This window comes from Pholcus phalangioides, unplaced genomic scaffold (genome assembly GCF_987345545.1).
Source record: "Pholcus phalangioides strain wild (caught in Gottingen) unplaced genomic scaffold, Ppha-v1.0 ptg000004l_1, whole genome shotgun sequence".
Taxonomy (NCBI): Eukaryota; Metazoa; Arthropoda; class Arachnida; order Araneae; family Pholcidae; genus Pholcus; species Pholcus phalangioides.
Window position 1 is genome coordinate 40,395,348 of NW_028301597.1, and position 22,633 is coordinate 40,417,980.

Genomic DNA, 22,633 nt, shown 5'->3' on the forward strand with positions numbered 1-22,633 from the left:
ACCTATGTTTGTAATTGAGTTGTGTATGCCAAAAAGTTTTGATTTTAACCTATATATGTTTTCTGTCCATTGAATAAATCAGTCTTCATTTTTTATTTCAGTGAAGAACGATCGTAAAAAGTAAACTGTTGTCATAATTGTTTTCAAGTTCCACAACTCCATGATATTACTATTCATGTGTATATATATGTGTACATGTGTGAGATGTCATTATTTTGTTAACATTGCATTGGAGAATTTAAACTCTCAAGTTCATTTTCACTGCCATGAACACAAATTTTTTCTGTACTTCTGTTTCCTTATTGTATATTGTTATTATTGTCTCAATTGTTATTGTAAATATTTCTGTGTATATAAAATGTCGTTTCTTGTTAAAAATCAATTTCTTATAGATAAAAAAAATCCACTCAAGGAATTTCATTTGTAAGTGCAATTTATCTGAGTTTAGAATAGTTTTTTTTATATGCTTCAAAATATTCATCATGTGTAAAATTACTGTGTTATTTCATGAGGTTAATACACGGATGGTCAGGAGTTTTTTTATATGTCAAAGTCAATATTTGTTACTCTTCAGAAATCATATTCCTAATCCTTGAGAGTACTATTATTGCCTTGATATTATTTGTTTTCTATTATATTTTCTGTATATCTGTATATTATAAGCTCTTGAAAAACAAACTGATATTTTTTCTTTTCTTAATTATGCTTCTTTTAAACTCTTCTGAATTATGATAGAAGCATTTTCAATGCCATTAACTTTTTAAAATATTGTATACATGCATACAAGCATTGTGATTTCTGACTTATGCTGGCATTGAAATATTAATATCAAAGGTATTTTCTTGGATTGGCTGATTTATTTTTTGTACTGATTGAATGAAACTAAGATATGAACCGAGAATTCCATACCTTTTTCATATCATTTTGTAATTTTATTTCTATGCTCTACACTAATTCAATGTATTCATTGTTCCTTTCTTAATTTTGAAACAACAGTTCACATTCCAGTTCATATAGCTATTGATTTGTTTCACTTTTAGGCATTGCCTGTTACAATAGATAACATGAACTTACTGATTATTGTAGAAATATTTGTTTTTTGGACAGCTGACATGTGGTATATAGAAGTATAAAATGATTTTTTTTGTCAATGTTAGGAGAGACCAGGGCTGGTTGGCATAGTTTTTACTTTTCATTTTTCTATTCTTTCCTATAATACTTACAGCAAATATGACCAATTTTCTGTGGATAGCGGTACCCCTGTACAACAAATTAATGAAGAAAATATCACATAAAATTATATGTTCATTTCATCAAATCTGTTAAAAAAGTTGTTGAAAACTGCCAACTTGCCATTGGGGGTAACAACTTATGTCTGGGGTAAGTTGGCATAGCAAGATGATTAAAATAGGATCTGAGGAATAAGCACAAGTTAGCAACTGCAAAACTCTTATTTCAATATGAAAATGCAGAAAAAAATGATGTGCATGTTAAGCACTCAATATTTCGAAGCAGAAAACAAATGTAAAAAGAAAAGTTACAAAAAAATAAATAAATAAAGAACTAGAGGAAGCCATAATTTAAAGCTTTGTGTCCACCAAGAAAGTTGGTTGATTGCTCTTTTGAACTGGTGGTTGTAATTTTTGCACAATTTTGTTGTTTTTATACCAAACTGGTAAGTTGATATATGACTCGTGTTCAATGTCAACATGTCCCTCAGCTGGGATGCCAACTTGTACAAGCATGACTCTTTACATCTTAACACAAGAAAGCTATCTCACTATTCCACAAAAGTTTCATGAAGCATCTCAGCACTTGAATACAAAATGTTATTGACCACTCTACCCATCACAACTGTTGAAAGCATCTCAATATATTCATGGACTTTAAAAAAAAATTTTCTGGTAGGAAATCAGGAAACTGGCTGCAATTCTTCTCTGGGAGCTCCCATCACACTGAAACTACAATGGATGATGCAACATCCTCAGGTAGCTTGATAGTGGCAATACTAGCACTCAGTGCTCATTGCGTTAGAAAAGAGAAGCTGCATGTGTCAACTTTTGCCCCTTGTGCTAACTAGCTCCTGGTCTCCCCCCATATTTTATTAAGTTCAATGTTTATGAGGGCCAGTCTCTGTGATGTTTTGTCTTGTTTACACAGCAAATGTTGAAAAAATCAGCTCTAAAAAGTATTTTGGAAAAAAGTGTTTTTTTAAGTATTTATATTCTGGTTTGCCATACCATATCTTTTATCGATTGCTAAGTAAATACAGTCAAACTCAGGTATAACTACCTTGGTTGTAATGATGCCTTAGCTATAATTTCAATAATTTGTGGTCTCGGCTGAATCCCATAGTTAGAGAATAATGCTAATTAACCTTTCTTCTAACATTAATGTGTGAAACTCTCATAAACTCTGTTATAACCACACATTTTTTCATTGCTTTTTCCTTGTGCAGCATTTTCCCAAGAAATTCCTAGAAGTAAAGCTTATTATATTGAGGCAATGTTTGTCTGTTATTCTGTTGACGCCTAATGTTGAAAAATAATAGTTTGACACCCCGACTTGCTCTTTATCGACATGAGCTGTTACGGGGAAGCTCACATAAATTCTTAATGTTTACTAGAATCAGGAATGAAGGTAATTTACATAATTAATAAATTTTTTATAATGAATATGACTACAAATATTCGCATCACTTATTTACCATGTTTGCTTTTTTCCCCCTGAAGCACATTGCGAATCGCTGCAGATTGTTTGAGCACTGGATTTCTCACCAAGGGTTTTTGCTGACGATTGGAAATATTTTTAATGAGAGTTGGCAATATCTCATATTTATCTCCCAATTTCCCTCGTTTTCCTGATCAAATTATGAACCCAATTACCCTGATCAAAACTAAATATCAATTTCTTACACTCTATTGGATTGCATCTGATTATATTTTTCACCAAAAAAAATCTTGAAAAGTCAATGACACCTCAACACCTTGGTTATAATGTCAAAATTATCAGAATCTTTGACGTGATTATAAAATATGGTACATTATAACCGAGAGTTTGACTATATTTTGCTTGTTTCATAAAGTTCTAAACTTAAGCTGATGAAAGTTTTCTTAAAAAAGAAAACTCAGTATGAATTTCAAAAATTATTTTTACACTTTAGCTCTCTAACATAACATCTGTGATTGAACTCTTCCAAAGACCCAATATTTACTTAGGTTTATTTGTTTATTGATATTTCTCAACAGATTTCAATTAGTTTCAGTACCAGATACTCTTCTATAGTCCTCTAAGTATGCGATGAGACTTGGCTAAATCATGACACACCATGTTGGACGATTCTATTCTTTTCTGTAACCCTTAATGCGGTTTTTAAAATTTTCTTGATCTGCATTATAACTGTCACATTATAAATAAAAGCATGTTAAGAACCCGAGATATTTGGGGGTGACTGAAATAAACCAGATCAAGTTTGACGAAATATCTCAGGATTGTCACTGAAAGGATTAAGTATGTGAATATGTGCAAAGGGTTATTTATTTATGTATAGATGTTGATTATTGCAGCCAGTTTGAAGATAAAAGTACAGAATCACTTTTGCACATAGGTGAGGCCATATTCTTTCCATTTTATATTTATAATTTGCTGGTAGGTGTCCCAATTAATAAACAACTTTTTGTTGTTGTTACAGAGCGTGTGTGGCTGTGATTTTTGCAAATTTGTTAAAATGTTTTGTTTGCATTTCTTTTTTTTACCTTGAAGTTTGAAGTCGGAATTTTTCCTTTGTTTGAATCACAAAGAAGATTTCTATATTTCAAAAGTAATATTACTTCAATAAATTAATTTTATGAGGGATTTTGAGGCTTTGTACATCTTCAGTAAGGCCTTGTATAAGCAGTGCAATTCGAAATAGATTTTTTTAAAATGATTTTTCCTGCTTTTAATATGTATCATTATATAACTGTGAAAAAAGTTAACAGCTTGAAAAAAATCAAGCATTTAAGGCAGAGGCTCTCAAGCTCTTGTCACCTGCGGCTCTCTTGCCTGATTCATAGCTCATCTACAACTCCCCAGAATAGGTTAGTAGATATTTTTACTTATAAAACAAACGCTGAACCCCAACAACCAGATGCACCCATGTTCCCATCATTTGTGCAATTTCAAACCTTCCCGATGGATGGAGGCAAATAGAAGTTGCAGAACCCTCACTGAAAACATCAACACTATCCTATTCCAGAAGAGATCATCATAAAATAGGTGATACACAAAACACGGATTAGCTAGTTAGTCTTGATAATACACAGAAGTTTTAAAACATTGTATGTTGTCTATTGTATGTTGCTTTTGTTAAGGAACTGTTGCCTGAACCACTTCAAAACAAATAGTCACACCAATTAATATTTCCAGCTCGCTGCACTGCCCCTAGGAGCTGTGATACACATTGTGAGAAACACTGATTTAAGGGTTAAGTTGAAGTGATTTACACATCAAAAATCTCTTTTCAGTGACAGCTGGCATGTTTGGCTTCTTCTAGAAAAGAAGGAGAAAGGGAGCTAACTTCTGACTGCGCAGGCCTGGGTTTGAATCCTAGTTCGGGCATGAATGTCTACTAACACACTAACAAATTCCCTTGACAGATTGTAAATATCTCTTGGGAATATGTAATGATTACATTATCTTAATAAGAAAAAAAAAATAGAATTGTCTAACATGAGGTGATGAAGCCATCTCACCCACTTCTGCAAACCAGTGGGTAAAAGATTTTTATTTTCACAATAGACTGTTTTTCAATATGGATATTGTGTTTTTTTCAATATGGATATTGTGTTTTTTTCAATATGGATATTGTGTTTTTTTCAATATGGATATTGTGTTTTTTTCAATATGGATATTGTGTTTTTTTCAATATGGATATTGTGTGTTTTGATTGTCCGTATCAGTGGTCCCCAACCCCTGTGTGTCGATGAGTGCATATGTAATTTTTTGTGAGCGGGGAAGTTGCAAAAGTCGAAATTCAAAAATGGCTACTTCGTTAATTCTAGCATAGTTGTTAGTCATTCCTGGGCACCAAGGAGGGATGGCATGGCATCTATGAGCACAGGGTCGGGGACAACTGATCTATATTTCATTGGAGAATACAGGGAAAAGGCAAAAGAGATCAATTGGGTCCCCACCCGATTGAATTGAAACCATATTGTGAATGTCATGATTATGTCACCTCGATAAAACACGGATAAACCAAGCTTGTATGAATCATTGATTTTCATGTGATAAATATTCTAAAAATATGCAGTATTTGTTATTTACGCTGAAATGTGTTCAGAATTTTAATCATTTTTATTTTAAGGTTCCTGTAATGCTAGTGTTATTTTTTGTGTTTGTGCTATTTTTTTATTCAACTTGTCTGTATTTATATTAAAAGTCTGCCCAGATTGGAAGTTTAGTGCCAATTTCTGCAGCTTGATGTAAAACATAGAAAGAAAAAACTTGCAAATACACATGTGTTTTCAATGTTTTTGCAGTGTTTTATTGCTCAAGAAAAAAGTTAAATGTGAAAACATTGCATGTGTTGATTGTTGAAAAAATCATAACGCAGTGTTGTGTATTTCCATTTCCATGTTGTATTGATATTAATTGGGGATGCTAATTTATTACTCAAGAACTGAACTTTTTGTACTTTTCCATCATTTTTATTGACTTCACGTTATCACTGTATGTGTTTCTTTTAGAACCTTCATTTCTAGTTTGAATGTTATTGTGTTTGGAATCTTTGTTCGCTGTTAAAGGAGTCGAGTAAGTTTATGAGTTAAAGAAGTTTTCCAGTTTCATCGTGTTTTTAAAATATTCTATTTCATATGTGTATTATAAGCATGAATAAAAAAAAATATTTGCAAATATTTGTCGATTTTTGTTGTTTATTACTGTATTCTTTAATTACATAAATGGGCTTATTTGTGAATGGGATGTACTAATTGAATCCAATATTAAAGTGCTAATTGAAGAGTGCACCTCACCTGTAAAAAAAATTTTCAGACTCATTTGCTTTTTGTGCTACTGTTTGTCGTACTATCTATTGATCATCATTAGGGATACATAAATTTCGCATTTATTCACAAAAAAAATTTCAGGTTAGAAATTTTGTATTCACAAAATTTTTTTTTATTTCTTCACAAAAAAATAAAAATTTAAAAAAAGAAATAAAATATATTAAAAAAAAAATAGCATGTGTCATAGGCCCTCGGCTATAATGATTTTTCTGAGGCCCCCCCCCTACCTTGCTAGAAATGCTATGTCATGTGTAAAGTCAATTTATTTTAACTCTTTTCTGCTGCCTGTGTCTTCAGCAGAATACTATGCCGTTCACCAATTCCAACATACAGTAGTGTCTCGTTTATCCGACCTTCCGTATTATCCGACGTCCCACAGCAAAAAAAAAAAAAAAAAAAAGATCAAGCACCAACTGTTGAGCTTTCAGAATTTCACATAACGAAATTTCATAGAAACTGCAATTAAATACATTGAGCAACAAGAACAATCGACATAATGATGCTACAAAGATGGCGAGATTTGGCAAGGAAAAAACGACACTTGTCAGGAAAGCAGACTACGATCAAAAATTTCTTTAAATCATGACGGAACTAAACTTTTTAAGTACTGTATTTAACTTCAGAACATTCTGTAACTGTGTAAGTTCATTTTCTTACTTAATTTTTTCTGTTGTTTTGCTGTAAACATGATTATTAGGTTCGTAATGTGTAAAATTATAACATAATTTGACGTTCAATAGGTTTTTCCTTAACACCTCCGTATTATCCGACATTCCGCTTTATGTCGTTTCTGTTTATGTCAGATAAGCGAGACTCTACTGTACTCATTTGTCAGTTTTTTTTATTGTAAAAATGCCCTTGAAATTTGAGCCCAACAGATTTCAAATCTACGAACTTACTCCACAAAACGTGTGAATGGAAAGTTTGATCCTTTCAAAATTGTAGATTAGCATAATTTTCCTATAGAACTCGGAAACGGAAGTCAACTGAACCCGTATTTAGAAGCTTTTACTGTCGAAACTTATTAAGAAACATGCTGGAGTAATCGTCTTCATATTTATTGAGAAAAGCAGCAATATATGATATTCGCTCAGATGAATGACACATTTTAACCACGAATTCTGCCTGGTTACTACAGGCGAAGATTAGCATAATTTTCCTATAGAACTCGGAAACGGAAGTCAACTGAACCCGTATTTAGAAGCTTTTACTGTCGAAATTTATTAAGAAACATGCTGGAGTAATCGTCTTCATATTTATTGAGAAAAGCAGCAATATATGATATTCGCTCAGATGAATGACACATTTTAACCACGAATTCTGCCTGGTTACTACAGGCGTCGGAAAGAATTTTGCTGCTAGTAATAGCCTACTTACACAGTGATACCTTTTTTTCTTTTTGGTAGCTTAAATACGCATTGCTCATTTCTATTGAGTGCAAAACAAGTTATATTCGTGTCTTGGTCACAACAGAATTAAATTCTTGAATGAATGCGTCACCCACAAGATTCACTTTATGCGGCCAGCATTTGTAGTGCAAAATGTTGTCCCCAAGAAGTGTTTTTAATAATTTGAAGCAGTCATGTAACGCGCGAAGTCTGATACTAGATCCTTTATTTTCGTATTCTTCTAAGAGGCCGTTCAAGTATTACGTAAGCAAATTTTTAGCCATTTTTGACACCCCCCCCCCCCCGTTGTCAGCAAAATTTCGTAATCAGCTCTGCCCCTCTGAATCCAATTCATATTTCCATAAAGGGTGCTTGATGACGTAAGCATTATCCAACCCCCCCTCTCCCCCCTTGTCATCAAAAGTCAGCAAATCGGAAACCCCCAATCGATGATGACGTAATACTTGAACGGCCCCTAAGGTGTCAATTATAGCTTGGAAACACACGGAAGAATTAACGATAAAATTTAAATGATCGAGATTTCGTAGAAAACTAGTAAAAATTCAAATTTGTGCATTTTATTCGTCAAAATTGCAAATTTCGCATTTATCGCGGTTGTTTCGTAAATACGAAATTTACGTATCCCCTAATCATCATTGATGACACTAGATATCAGGGAATGTCATATTTGGTCCTTAACCCCCCCCCCCCCCCATTCCGCCTGCACAATACTTATTGGCACTGTGTTTGCATTCCTTGGTAAATTATTGCAGTTTATTCCTCATGAGATTTTTTTTCCTAGTCACTTTTTTTTTACATGAGCAGTGATCTCATTTTTTGAACTTTGTCAGAATTGGAAATTCCAGATTGCAAAGTTATTGTAAATGTTATAAAGGGCTGCTGTGGTGGCCATTATGACTGACTCGCGTCGCGAGATCTCGGGTTCGAACCCCACCATCGCCACAATGGTGGTCGGCTAAAGTTAGTTTTCTATGGTTCCCAACTTCGCCGCTATGGTGGTCGAGTAGTCATAATGACGGACTCGCATCGCGAGGACCCGGGTTCGAACCCCAACGTCGCCATAGTGGTGGTCGGCTGAAGTTTGTTTTCTGTGGTTCCCAACTTCAAGGCACGAATGCGAGCCGATCTCCCCGTTAAAAAGTCTCGCAACAGACCTACAAACAGCACAAATGTAATTCAATCATAACACATCACTCACTTCACTTCTGAAATGTTGATGGCGGCACTGAAAAATCAAACACAACACTACATACGCATTCAGACTGTTAGGTATACACACAGTTACACCTCCGGCACAACTCGCTAGGTAGTAAATCACCCATAAGTGGTGATAGACCTGAGTTGTGCTCGGTTTGAAAGAAAGAAAAAAGGTTCCCAACTTCAAGATGCGAGCCGATCTCCACTTTAAAAAGTCTCACCACAGAGAGCAACAGACCCTCAAACAGTACAAATGTAATTCAATCATAACACATCACTTCCCTCCTGAAATATATAGATGGCAGCACTGAAAAATCAAACACCACAATAGATACGCACTCAGACTGTTAGGCACACACAGTTAACTTCCGGCACAACTCACTAGGTAGTAAATCGCCCATAGATGGTGATAGACCCGAGTTGTGCTCGGTTTGAAAGAAATGAAGAAATATTATCAAGGTGTAGATTTTGGATTTCGATTTTTTAATCTAACGAATATAACTGTAACTAAAAGTAATAAGTAGGCCTCTGTTCTGACAAAGCATGTTGTGAAAAAAATATATTATACAAGTAAAAAATATTATACCCATGTATGCAAAGAGCAAACTGAAAATTTTTAGAAATCCATTGGACTTCATTGTTTTGATCTTATCTTAATGACAATAATTTACCACGAATGAAAACAATTTCTTCAGCAATTTCAACTTTTGAAATGGAATCACCAATTTATGATTATCCTTTTGTGATTTAAACATGTGACTTTTTAATATTAAATTTTCGCTCTCTTAAATATAAATTATAGCTTCAAAGATTTCCAGAATTGGCTACTTTGTTTGATCAATGACAAACTATATACAGGGTGATTATAAAAAAACTATCCCGACATATGGGCCCCTAACTATCATACCATTCACAGAAACTGAATGAAATTTTGGCATAAGGTATTTTGATGTATGCGCTCAAGAATGATATGGAAAACAACAGTGTCACTCTAACAGTTACGGTTACAGTGAGAAAATTTCGAAAATATCAAATGGCAACACCAAGTTTTTTGTATTGGAAAGTGATCTCCATTGTGAAAAACCCTAAATAGCGTTCGAACGGCAACTGTAGCATGAAAATCACCGGCGGTAGATAGGCTAAAAGTGAGGACAACCAATAAGGACAGAGAAGCAGCATAAAATAAAGCATTTTATTGTGTTTCCACATGACCTTGTGGAGGACTAATCAGGCTGGGATCTCAGCCGAAGAAACGGTGTGACGAATGAAACGAACATTAATGCTCTGGTGTACGGCCTTTTTACTTTTTCCTTGCCTAGCTCCGGGGATTTTCGTGCTACAGGTGCCATTCCAACGCTATTTAGTGTTTTTCAGTATGGAGATCGCATTCCAATACAAAAAACTTGGTGTTGCCATTTGATATTTTCGAAATTTTCTCATTGTAACCGTAACTGTTAGAGTGACACTGTTGTTTTCCATATCATTCCTGAGCGCATACATCAAAATACCTTTTGCCAAAATTTCATTCAGTTTCTGTGAATGGCATGATAGTTAGGGGCCCATATGTCGAGATAGTTTTTTTATAATCACCCCGTACATATGGGAGTTATACCCACAGTTCAATATCCTAAAGCAGTGGTTCTCAAAAATTTTCCGCCCGTGGCTTCTTCACAAATACAAATACAACGCCACAACAGGCAAAATTATCAACGAGGTGGTTGAGAAAAAATGCCCACAACAAATATGGATGTCATATATTTCAAAAATACAGCAACCCAATTAAAAATTCAATTAACACAAATTATAAACAATATATACACATGATAAAATATTATACAATGCCCATAAAGAATACTTATGGTTGTCTGATTCTAAGTATGTATAGCTTCTCGATTTACCCCAACATCTTTATCGTATTTCTTTTTGAACGTGTCAATTGTGTTACAATTTACTACCTCCGGGGGTAAGCTATTCCATTTATTACCAACACTATTAGAGAAAAATTCCCTGCGACACCATAGCCTTGCATTGTCCCTCACCAATCGATACTGGTGTCCCCTTGTAAAAGCAGTCGATTGGCGGTGTACTAAAAGTTCATGGTCCATCCTATTCATCCCATTGAAAATTTTGAACACATCGATCATATCTCCTCAACACCTGCGTTCATCCAATGTAAACATAACCATTAAATCCAATGTAAACATAACCATTAAATCCAATGTAAACATAACCATTAAATCCAATGTAAACATAACCATTAAATCCAATGTAAACATAACCATTAAATCCAATGTAAACATAACCATTAAATCCAATGTAAACATAACCATTAAATCCAATGTAAACATAACCATTAAATCCAATGTAAACATAACCATTAAATCCAATGTAAACATAACCATTAAATCCAATGTAAACATAACCATTAAATCCAATGTAAACATTTACCATGACAACATTCATCAGCGAACCGACTCCCCAGAGTAGCCAAAAAGAACCACTTCAAAACAAAATAGACAATTATTAATGCCAACAGCTCGCCACGACAACCTCAACAGTTTTTCGACGCACCGAAGAGCCGCGACGCATATTTTGAGAAACATTGCGCCAAGGGTACTTAGACACATCCATGCGGAAGCATGTCTTGCCGCCCGTGCGGCCGTTCTAGGAGGAGCGTCAAATCCGAGTTTAAAGGGCAAAAGCATTGTTGACCAAAAGAAAAAAACGTATTCGGGGGGGGGGGGGGTTTGGTAGAAATAGTTCTCTCTTACGGGCGGGGATTCTTCTTCGAGCCACTCCTGCATCCGTACAACGATTCTTTAATATCAACCAATTGAAAAATAACTTCTCTTGATATTTTATTTTTTCATCAGATTAAGAAAAAATATGCATAAAAAGTAACAAAAAGATAATGTATTTGGTTCCGTTAAAGAGTTATTTCCGTTAGTTCCGTTAAATTCAGTTATTTCATGAAATAAGGTTAAAGTGTGTAACGGAACAATACCGCCACACTTTAACTAGTAATTCTATGAAATAACTAGTCATTCTATAAAATAACTATTGATAGGTAGTTAAAGTGTTAAATAAACAATTTGACTGAATTATACAGCATTCAAAATGTTATTTATGTTACGGTCAAATGGTCAAAGGCTGAAATAGGCTGTAGGTAAAGATGAACACGATATCCTTTCACCTCTACTGAAAACAATGTAAAAATGTGTTTCTTTTACATTTTAACGGAGATCGTTATTCTGTGAAATAACTGGTCAAAGTTTAGAATATAAGAATGAGAGTTTCGCGCTTTAACTGACTCGATCAGTCATTTTATGAAATAACTGGGTATTTTTTCTGTAGAATAACGGATTTCATACTTTAACTGTAGCATATACATGATGTAAAAAAATATACATGTATTTCACATGCATGCAGCAGTCGAATGAGAAGAGAGAAACTTACTATGTATAATTTCTCGGTTCTCAAACGTGTTAATATCGAACACAGACCGTATAGAAAATTTATGTGAACCTTTTATTTAGGAATATTTTTTGCGTAAAAAGGGGGAAAAAATATCGTGAACGGTGAAAGTTCCAGAGATCATATACATATATCAGAGTAGCTTGTGAATAGCCTAATGCCATGAGATATTACCACACACTGTTAATATTCATTTCTGTTTCACTTCTCCAGAGGGTTCCCGAATGTAAAAATCGCGTTGCGTGCTAATCAATGAATTAATGGCTTCCTCATTTTATATGCATACGTATATATTTTTCGTGACCAGTAGTGGTGGCAGTATTTATTTATTTATTTTTTTTTGCCCGTTGCGATGCACGAAAACGAACGCCAAAACACTTTTCTCTAATTATGTTATTTCTTGCAACGCGCGACAACACTTTCAGTTCGCCCCGCTATATTCTTTTATATGTATGTGTGTGTAGTCTTGGGCAATGCAAAAGGTACCGAGGAGACCTGTTAAATAATTACTGGCATTATTTTACTTCATGCCAAGTTAATGGGGGATGCACTTTCACAAATCACCGTAGGGTTTTCGGGAAACTTTTCGGGATTTAATCAAGTTTAGTCGCTTCTCACTTTTATTTTTTGTTTATTTATTTTTTGCCTCCCATTTTATTTTATTTTTTGCGCTTGTTCATTACAAGACTAGGCGGTTTGAATCGCCCCAATTTGGAGACAAACGCATTTCTTTTGTACTTTTATTTTTTTTCGTCCTCTCTTGAGAGGAATAATTTTCTTTACATACGTAATTCTACCTAGGGTGGAAAAAAGAAAAAAAAAGGCCAAACTTTCTAGCAAGGATAGTGTTAATTAATAAAGCTTTGTAATAAATAACTCGGGAAACACAAAAACTGTTAAGTTCATTAATATCGTGACTGTGCGGTTGACCACTTGAGACGTTTTAAGTTAATACGGTCCCTTATTTATGGAATTTTTTTTCTTCTCGTCTGCGTTAATGGTATTGGATTCTTTAAATAAATAGTTCGACGAATTTTCTTCACAACATGTGATGTTTCTTAGGTGAAATTTCGGGAAGATACTGGTGCATAAATAAATTTATTTTAATTTCTAAAGGTCTCAATGAAATGGGATCCCCACAAATTCATTTGTTTACTCGAAATTTTGTGATTTTGTGCCTCACGAATAAATAGATTTAAATAGTTTGGTCCAAGAAATATGTCATTCCGAATAATTATTCTTGAATCAAAGCGCATGTGGGCCTGTGAGGCAATGACGAGGCCGACAGATGTGCTAAGGACTATAGACCAGTGTTTCTCAACCGTCGAACCGCAACCCGGTACCGGGCCCTGATATCATTCATACCGGGCCGCGAGTGATTAGCCGTTTCATTTTTCCTCATTCATTTTCCGTTGGTGGTGTGTGTGACCGGGTCTCCGACTCACAAAAATGAATGAAACCAGGCCACGGGCTTGAAAAGGTTGAGAACCATTGCTATAGATGATGTATTCCTCACCCACATGACAACCAAAGCGACCCTATAGAGAGATATGATGCAAGAGTGGCAGCAAGCATGGAATGCCTCTGACAAATCAGGGCGGTCAACACACGAGATACTACCAAGGGTCAGATACAAGATGAATACATGAAGAATGGAGAGGAGTATTATGTTCGTTACAAGGCATGACCCCCTTTGCCACCAACTTGCGAAGGTTTAAGGTGGTACCGACAGACAGGTGCGGGTGCGACTAGATAAGCACTAAAATGCACTACGCAACAGCCTGCTCTCACACGGCACACCTACATCTCAACGTACTACACGAGAGGTGAACCGCAGCCTGGACAAATAATATTCTGGATAGACCTGAGCTGACGAGAAAATTGGTAGATCTTGTTGCATTCCTGGGGAACAACACAAAAAGCCAATTATTTGGGCCCAGAGGGACAGGAAGTCTAGCAGACGCAACAAGAACCGGAATTACTAAGGCGCTCGGCGAGCCTATCCACCAGGCGCCGATACACGGAGGGAGATATCTACCTCGTCCGAGTCAGAACATAACGAACCAAGAGCAATCCACGTGAATAGAAAATCTAGAAAGTGGGAAAAGAGGCAGAGGCCCACTAACTGAACCACAGGAAAAAGAGGCACGGTTCTCACCAGTTAGACCAATAAAAGGGTCGACAAGCCCAATCTGAAGAGGCCAAGAGCCAATGATCCTTTTATACCACACGGCGAAAAGGGACGAGAGGCTAAAAGACCACTACTTGCACAAAAAAAGTGGCCAAGAGCCCACAATTACTATTTTCTTATTTATTATTATTATTATTGTTTTCTTTCTCCCTTTCTTCTTTTCGTCCCGTTACCTCGCTTATCGGACTGCCAGCTGGAGTTTTTCCGGCATGACCACGCTGGAGGTGCGAAAGAGCCTGATCGTACTCGGTTCTTTTAGTTTAGTATTAATGCGTATAAATGGATTAAATTGAACAGTTTTCAGAACAAATGTATATTTTTGAAGATTTACGAAAGCATTTTTAAAATTTTTCAAATGAATGTTGCACCTGATATAGGCATAGAGGGGCCATTAAAATATTACGTGAGCAGAATTTGGGCCATTTTTTACCCTCGCCCCTTTTCAGCGAAAGGAAGCAAAGCACTGACCCTCCCACCCCGTTCGTCAGAAAAATTAAGTTAGCTGGACAAAGCCTTCTTCACTGGTACTGGTTCCTATCTAGGTGAGTTAGCTGACCCCCTAGAGGAGCACGTGGGGCATAGAGCGCTCTTGACCCCAAAACATCAAAAATTAAAACGTTTTTGTAAAAAAAATGAATATCGTGGAAGGAAAAATAATCTTTATATGTTAATTTATTTAATTTCTGTTAATTTAGAATGTTTTTCGAAAGCTAGTAATTTAAAACTTCTCTAGAAGATTTACCTTCATCCCCACCCCCAAAACCTTCAAGCCACCAGTATGGTGTCCCAAAGGAAAACTTGAAAATAACCATACCCCCTGAAATTTGCCGTCTTCTCAAGTTTGCCACCCACGATATGATACAACCTTCATTGCCCCGTCCAGCCTCGATCTTGTTATAATCCATATCTGTTAATGCTCAACAGCATCATGGGGACCCTCAGGACAAATGATGTTCTGGGGCCCACTTCTACCTGATTGCAAGTAACAGAAGGATGAAAACTTGCAATCTACATACATACTGTACTTCCGGAAATCCGTATCACCAAAAGTCCGGCAAATGCGAACCTTCCCCAGCCCCATTTTTCCCATGGGGTGCTTACGTAACACTTGGATGTCCCGTAACATCCATTCTTTTAGCACACGAATAATGATAAGTAGGAAAATGTTTGTATCCTGCGTACAGAAATAAACAGTATCCTGCATAAGAAAAGTTGACTACTTTTGACGATGTTGCTGTTTTGTTACTGCTACGAAACCAGTACAAACGCTATAATTCTTACGCCTGCTACTCCAACTTTCAATTTAGAAGATGGCAGCAGGACGAACGCATTGCACGCAAACTTGCTAACTTCACATATTCAGAAACCCGCTAGGGAATACAGGTACTTAGAGCAATTATTGGCACGAACCAATTCGTTGGAAATTCCTTAGAGTCGTGATTAATAATGTAGTAGTAAGCAGCAACAATTTATCGATATCGGAGGTATTTCTTATTAGAGTAAAGCTCTTCTTATTGACATTTTCGCTGTTGATGTAAAACGTGGAAGAGAAAACGCAATTCTAAATACATATACGCGCGTATACAGTCAAATTAGGTTATAACGACATCGAAGATTCTGCGAAATTTTGTCGTTATAAACGAAGTGTTGTTACAACCGAAGTCGACGTTTTCAAGACTTTTTTTTGACTAGAAGTTTTTTTTTTCAGAAAATAATTAAAATTTATCAGAAAATAATTAACATTATTTTCTATGGGATTCACTCCATACCGTTAATTATTGACGTTATATCGGAGATGCCACTACAACATAGATCATTATAACCGAGTTTGACTGTATTTACAAACTGGATGGAACACAAAAAATATATTTTTTGGAAAAAAATTAGGGTGGGGGGGGGGGGAAACGAAAGAATTTGATATTGAATGATGAAAAGCTTGGAGGCGAATAGAAAATAATTGAGTTTTCTTTCTTTATTTTTTTTACAAGAAATTTCCTTGTTTAAATAAATTTGTCCCAAAGACAGAGAAAAAAGAAATACTTAAAAAAACATTCAAGACAAAAACTTCGTTGGAGCCATAATGAGATTGATATCGATCAAGTACTGTAATACTCCCCGATCAAAAGAAATAACCTACCAAGAAGAAAAATCCCATTTCAATGAAACTTGACGTGTGTAATTATCATATTAAAATATACAGATGATTGAAATATTAGGACGAAACGACCATTTATAGCAGCAGCAAAAGCCACTGTGGTGGTCGAGTGGTCATAGTGACGGACTCATATCGCGGGACCCAATACAATACCCGGGTTCATATCACTATAGCGGACCCCGCTATAATGATAATAAATTCTATAGTGATAATAAAATGATAATTTTCATGTCATGTAAGTATTATGCTGAAAGTGTGCATGTGTTCTTTACGGAGAGAGAGACTTGTTTCTAATGGGAAATCAAACTGGCATGATAAAATAACATGATATCAATGTAATTGAATAAAGTTGATTAAAAATGAAGGAAACTATTACGTCCATCAAATGTAACAGAATACTACAATTTCATTGATAAAATCTCATTCAAAATAAATTTAAAACTCAAAATTAAAAAAAGTAAAAAAGTTTAAAATTTGAAATATTTGAAATAGTTTTTTCATAAGTAAAATATTTAAGACTGGATCTGAAATATTTTGCTTCATTTTTATTCATCACAAATACTCAACTCATTTGGAGTTTTTTTCATATTTATCAAATTCAATAATTTCAATAATAAAAACTAGAGTTATAGCCGAACTCTTTATAAGTTTTATTGCTTAAGATAAACCCTAAGGCCAATATTACACCATAAAAGTGCTTGTATAAAACTTGAAACATACAACGAATAAGCTGATCGGTTACATTAGAGGAAATGCAACCGATCAGTTTATTGGTTGTATTTTTTTTCAAGTTTTATAAAATATCTTTTATCAAACTTTTATGGCGTCATCCAGGCCTAAGAGGAGGATTTTTTTAAATATCTACGATCGGATAAATATTAACGTCTTTGACCGTTCATCAAAGCCAAACTGCGATGAATCCAAATGGCAAGTTTACCGTTGAGGGAACTGCACGTGAAACAAATACACGAATGGACGTTATGTGTTGAGTTTCACAGATGCATATCTCGAATGATTAATTAATAAGTTGAAACGATGGATGAAGATATCAAATTTCTGACAATCGAGCTTTTATATTGCATAGCGTCAGCATGTCTCATGCAAGAGCATTCCGCTAATTCTGCCTTATATACCGGGGGTATATAATGTATATGCTCTAATACTCCGAAAACCTCGTCTACGGATTCCGTCAGGCGTATTATGACAGAATTCGAAAAGAGGATTTGTAATAATTTATTGCTGATGCAGGCTTGATGCGAATGTATGTAAAATTAAATGTATAGCAGTATAAGCATTGTTAATGTCATCTACTTTTTCGTCGTAACAATATGATTTAGTTTAAAAAAAAATATATATATATATATTTTTGGATATTAATTCAATGTATACATAGCAAACGGGGGGGGGGGGAGAGAAGGGGGGGGGGTGTATTTTACTATCGAACCGTTGATCCTAGAAGCATACTTTCGATTAGAAAAAGTTTCCAAATAACATGTGTACGGGGTCATTCAAATATTACGTAACAGATTTTCAGCCATTTTTGACCCCCTCCACCCCCCTTGTCAGCAAAAGTCAGCAAAACACTGACTCCCCCTCCCCCGTCATCAAAATTTCGGCAGCAGCTTAGAATATTTCATATCTTCAAAACGGGGTGGTTGAGACGTAAGTAACCTTCAAACCCCCCTCCCCCCCTTGTCATCAAAAGTCAGCAAATCCGAAACCCCCTCCCTCCTCCTCGATGCTGACGTAATACTTGAATGACCCCTACTCAGATATATCATTCTTGTATCATAAAAGTTTTGTAAAAATTATTTTATAAAACTTGTAAAATGCAATGAGCTCATAGGTTGCATTTGAGCAAATGTAACCAATAAACTTATAGGTTGAATTTTTCAAGTTTCATAAAAGAACTTTTCTAAAAATTTTACAATGTAATTCTGGCCTAAGGCCGGTATTACATTACAAAAGTTTTGTAAAAATTATTTTATAAATCTTGAAAAAAAAAACCCCCAATAAAGCTCATAGGTTACATTCGAGCAAATGCAACCAATAAGCTTATTGGTTTTATTTTTCATGTTTTATAAAAGGACTTTTATAAAACTCGAAAATCAAGGGGGTTGTATAGTTATTAAAATTATACTGTGTCACTCCTGATGGAAAAAAACCACCTCCAAGTTTCCAAGTGCAATATTCACCGAGATATTTGAATTCAAAAAACGGAGTAAATTTGGGAAATAAAACAGCGTTAAATACGGATAAACTGTTTTACCCGCCTTTAACGCTGTTTTTCCGAAGTTCCTTTGCACTTGGAAACGTGGAGTTTTTTGTTGGCATAAAGACAGACAGTACAAAAACTTTCTGATTAGATTTTGGAGAAAAAGTATGCCTCTGGGATCAACGGTTCACCAGTAAAATGCGGCAAGAGGAATTATTTAATCGCCCTCTACAGAAACAATTCAAAACAAAGTTGATTCAATGTTCCATGATCATTTGAATTTTTAAATTATTTGTCTTCGAAATGAAAATATTTTGCACTTGGAGAAACTGAATCTTTCAGAAATATTTCAGACGTAACCTAAAAAAAAAAACTCTATATTTTATTTCATAAAAATATTTTAAACTTTTATGATGTTCGGAAGAAATTTAAATTAAATTCTAAATGAAAATTTTAAAAATATTTACAAATTTTGAGCGAAGATTTTAAAGAATGCACTGTCAAGTGTTTCTCAGTTGTAGTGTTGTTTTGAATGGCGATAACAAATATCACAGGTATTGTACGTTCTTGAAGACTCGTGGCTGTGATGCCGCCAAAGCTCTGTTTAATTTTTTTTGACGGTTTTAAAAACATGCAAAAAAGAAACAAAAATCGAATGAGAAGTCGAGTTTTTGAATTTCCTCTCAAATAAAGTTTTAAATGATATTCATTGATGTCATGATCATCTGTTAAAGTCATCATGAGATGCAAAAAAAAAAAAAAAAAAAAAAAAAAAAAAAAAAAAAAAAAAAAAAGAGAGACATTTTATCCATAGAATCGAATTATTTATAGAAACCGAAACGTCAATCGCAAACGCAACTGAAGTAAGCATTCTTAAATACCTGAAGTATCTACGATGCATAGAATTTTTATCGTTGATGGGAATATAATCGAATCATTTTCATGGAAATATAATCAAAAAACTAATATAATAAAAATATTTTGAGAGAAAATTACCGTATCATAAATATTTTTGGTCCCCTTGAATGAGTGAGACAAGACTTTACCCGTTTATTAAACTTTAAATTACACGAATAAAAATTGAGTGTTTCACCATGCAATTTCAATGAGCCAAAAAAAAATTGAAATAAAAATTTCAATTTATCGGTCACATTTACCGAACACCAATTAACTCCCTTAGAGAGGTTTCTTTGTATTGCATTGTTGTTGAGTTTGTTAATTTCACACATTTGAAGATTTTTCTTTAAAAAAGCTTTCTCAGTAGTTACAAAATAATTAGAGTATAAAAAATGCAAGTATATTCAATGTGAAATTATGAGAACGTAAACAAAAGAAAAACTACGAAAATGTATTCATTACAATAGCATTACGATAAAAGCTGTATCTGCAAACAAGACAGTTGAATTATTTATTTGCTTATAAAGTGAGTGATTGAGCGAGAGCACTTCGAAAGAAATGAATATTTAGTAGCTATTAAAATCAACCAAGAGTGAAACTTGTCGTATACGATTTATAATCATTCTGAAAATTTGATTAACTTTTCTGTCATTTCTCCTACGTATGTGAGAAATTTTATCATTCGCTCTCATGGACACAACGAATACTCAATTCTTGAATTCGCATAAGTAATTATCTTTCTCGTGTGTTTATCCACGTATATTTTGGAATTGCTGTCGGCATTTTGTTAAATTTGCAACTCGCTTTGTATATGTACAATAACTAGTAATGTAATTCATTTATTTTATTTTTAATGAATTATTTATTTTATTTTTAATGAATTATTTCTAATGAAAATTTTTTCGATCTTCACACTATGTCTGTGAGTTGATCATTGTTTATACGATGATTTTACGCAAGCAAGGGTATAATAGAAAAATATATATGGTTTAGAATAGATTCCAAATGACCATGTTCTCATGCCTCGCACATTCAGACCTAAATTTGGAACTGGAGATCAGTATGGAATCATTCAGTGGATTTACGGCATTTACGTTTTTTACACATTTCTTATTTTTTATAATTACATTTTTCTTCTTCGTACATTTACATTTTTTTTAAAATTAAATTTTTATTTCTTTAATGGCATTAAAAAAAATTTCGTTTTTTAAAAACGGAAATTTCGCTTAAAAAATGCATTTTGAAATAAAAATTTGTATTTTTCTAATTTTTTAATTTTTTTTTTAAATTGCATTTTTTGTTTTTTTGTATTTTTAATTATATTTTTCGTATTTTTTTACATTTTTCGTCTTTTCTTAAATTACATTTTTCCTCTTTTTTTAAATTACATTTTTCTTCTTTTCTTAAAATTACATTTTTCTTCTTTTCTTAAAATTACATTTTTCTTCTTTTCTTAAAATTACATTTTTCTTCTTTTCTTAAAATTACATTTTTCTTCTTTTCTTAAAATTACATTTTTCTTCTTTTCTTAAAATTACATTTTTCTTCTTTTTTACATTTTGCATTTTTCTTTTTTTTTACATTTTACATTTTTCTTTTTTTTATATTTTACAATTTTCTTCTTTTTTACATTTTACATTTTTCTTCTTTTTTACATTTTACATTTTTCTTCTTTTTTACATTTTACATTTTTCTTCTTTTTTACATTTTTCTTCTTTTTTACATTTTTCTTCTTTTTTACATTTTTCTTCTTTTTTACATTTTTCTTTTTTACATTTTACATTTTTCTTCTTTTTTACATTTTTTTGTCTATTTGGGGCCTGTTATATGTACAACTCCAGCTGTCTTTTGTCAACGAAAAATTGTCGCTGCTGTATGCCTACACAGCAGAGACACTAAACTTTTCAATACATTAAAAATTGATCCTTGAGAAATTTGTCTAAAAATTTGATGTTTTTGAAGCCATCTGTAGATTTCATGCTCTAGGCTTCATCCTGTCTAACCTAGTGCACCTGAGTGGCAGGGTGGTACCATGCTCGTCTACTACCGTGAAGGTTGCCGTCACGGTCCCAGGTTCAAATGCAGCGGAGAATATAGATAAGATATTATCCTAATGAGTTTGAGGTGACCACCGATAGATGGTGCCTTCATTTTCAATCGAACTCATTTATGGCAGTCAATTGCAATATAGCGATAAAACCAGAGTTGGTGTTTGGTGGAGTAGCCCGTCTAGCCTATAGGGAAATCTGCATTTTGAATGAAATCTTAAGAAAATCACATTGGTCATAAGATGTTAGTTTTTACACTGCTTTTTAAAGCTTGGCTTTAATAATGAATTTTTTGATGGAGAACATGCCATAAATTCATGAAATACATTCATAACTCATACATTTCATAACTTAGTCAATTTTTGCCGGATTTTTTTCTTAATATGTCAGTGACTCATATTACATAATTTTTTTATCAAAATTTTTCTATCACAATAGATATGGCCGAAAATAATATAAACGAATATATGCTCTATATGAAATAGAATTACAACAAATTATCCGAAAACATTCTGCCTACGTTTTAGAATTTTATAAAAAACTGATGTCTCAATGTTTATTGTGATAATTGGATTAAGAAATTAAACCACGTTGAAATAACAGCAGTCTGTGATGAAAAAACACTTTATTTCTTTTACAGAAATTTAAGTGCTCTTTCTCTTACGAAATTTTTCTACTTTAACTGTCAGAGAGTATAAATTATAATGAATTCCGAATATTTGCATTTCTTTTGTAAGGAAAATATTTTTTTCACCATTGAAGATTTTTTTCTTCAGTTAGCAAATGTAAAATCAACATTTCTTTTAGACATCTTCACGATGAAATAAAAAAAGAGACTGAATATTTTTATGTATTTCCTAGAATAAATATAAGTAAGAATTTTTGAATTTTTTTCACCTCGGAATCAATCAACACATGTTTTCCGCTTTTTGCTTAATGCTTTTTTTTAAGAACGAATCCATGAATTCAGAAAACTTTGAAGATTAATGATCTAAATAAA

General features: G+C 33.8%; 1 protein-coding gene across 2 annotated transcripts in view; it reads left to right on the top strand.

Annotated features, from left to right (window-relative positions):
• The window catches only part of LOC149087587 (uncharacterized), a 60,718-nt gene extending 54,717 nt beyond the window's left edge, over positions 1-6,001 (top strand). For both annotated transcript variants that reach the window (XM_089231516.1, XM_089231515.1), the window contains exon 24: positions 102-6,001. The gene's annotated coding sequence lies outside the window, so the exon portion shown is untranslated. The remainder of the gene's footprint in view (positions 1-101) is intronic.
• The last annotated feature ends 16,632 nt before the right edge of the window (positions 6,002-22,633 follow it).